Source organism: Periophthalmus magnuspinnatus, chromosome 16 (genome assembly GCF_009829125.3).
Source record: "Periophthalmus magnuspinnatus isolate fPerMag1 chromosome 16, fPerMag1.2.pri, whole genome shotgun sequence".
NCBI lineage: Eukaryota > Metazoa > Chordata > Actinopteri > Gobiiformes > Gobiidae > Periophthalmus > Periophthalmus magnuspinnatus.
The window spans coordinates 29,942,854-29,944,203 of NC_047141.1; positions in this window are offsets into that span (position 1 = coordinate 29,942,854).

The window sequence follows — 1,350 nt, forward strand, 5'->3', positions numbered from 1 at the left end:
GTGTGCACCATTATTTCAGATTAATTTAGATAATGGAGTTTCTGCTTTGACCCCGTGTTGACCTTTTGAACAACAATAAAACTGCAAAAAAGAAGTGTCTAAGCTACGTGTTTTTAAATGATAATAATGTGTTTGTTTGTTCCAAGTTGTGACAAGGTTAGAGCATAAATTGTCTGTATAAATGGACGTGGCTAACCTGCTAGCCGCGGCGGTGTTCCAAACAGGAAGTGACTCTGGCTGCAATTCACTTCCTATTGAAAAACTGTGTCCCCTCTGTGTGTACCTGCTGCTGTCAGACTCGTCATTTTGGTCTTAAATGTTCGTTTTAACCCGCTCTACATGATCCTGGCATTTTTATTCCTCTATTTTCTCCGTGAATCAACATATGAACATTAATAACAGACAAATCAGGCGCCTTCTTTCCTGTTGGATTGATTTTAAAGATATTTCTGCTTTCAAGATATGATTTTCTTTCGTAGCGTGATGTAAAATGTTGTTTAGGAGAATATATAGAGATTTGGGAGAGAGCAGGGAGCAACTTACCACAGTGTAATGGTTAATAGTTTTACTTGCAATTAGAAAAAAAAACAACCTTACTATTACTTTTAATAAATGTGTTGTATTTTTAGTTTTATGTTTTTATTTTTGTACTTTTAAAAATATATTTACAGTAATTTTTTTTTGAGAGGTTTGTTATGTGAATGTGAGAATTTTTTATTTCCAGTAAATATCGAAATAAATAAAATAAAAATAAAAAGATTTAAATCACATCACTACAACATTACCACATTATTTATTTATTTATTTTATTGTCTTGTTTTCCTTCTTTCTTTATTTTATTTTATTTATATTTTATTTATTTTTATTTATTTTCTATTTTATTTTATTGTCTTTCTTTCATTCTTTCTTTATTTTATTTATTTATTTTATTGTATTTATGTTTTATTGATTTATTTTATTGATTTATTTTATTAATTTTTTATTTATTTAATTATTTACTTACTTTATTGTCTTTCTTTCCTTCTTTCTTTATTTTATTGTCTTTTTTTCTTTCCTTTTTTCTTTCCTTCTTTATTTATTTATTTATTCACTTTTTGTGTCCACCTACTGACCAAATCAAACCTCCACAGCACAACTAAACCCTGTGAGTTCAATCCCTTTTATCTCAAACCCATCTGTTTTTTGTTTTTTTTACAGTGCGTCCTCATTGTCCGTGGTCAAAGTGTATTGGGACACTTACCTGTCCACTTTCTCTGTCTTACCTGTTGCTGTCACAGCGCAGCACGACTCCGCCCACTCTCCTCCCTCCAGGCTCAAATAAAACACACCAGCATCTACAACCTCACTTCT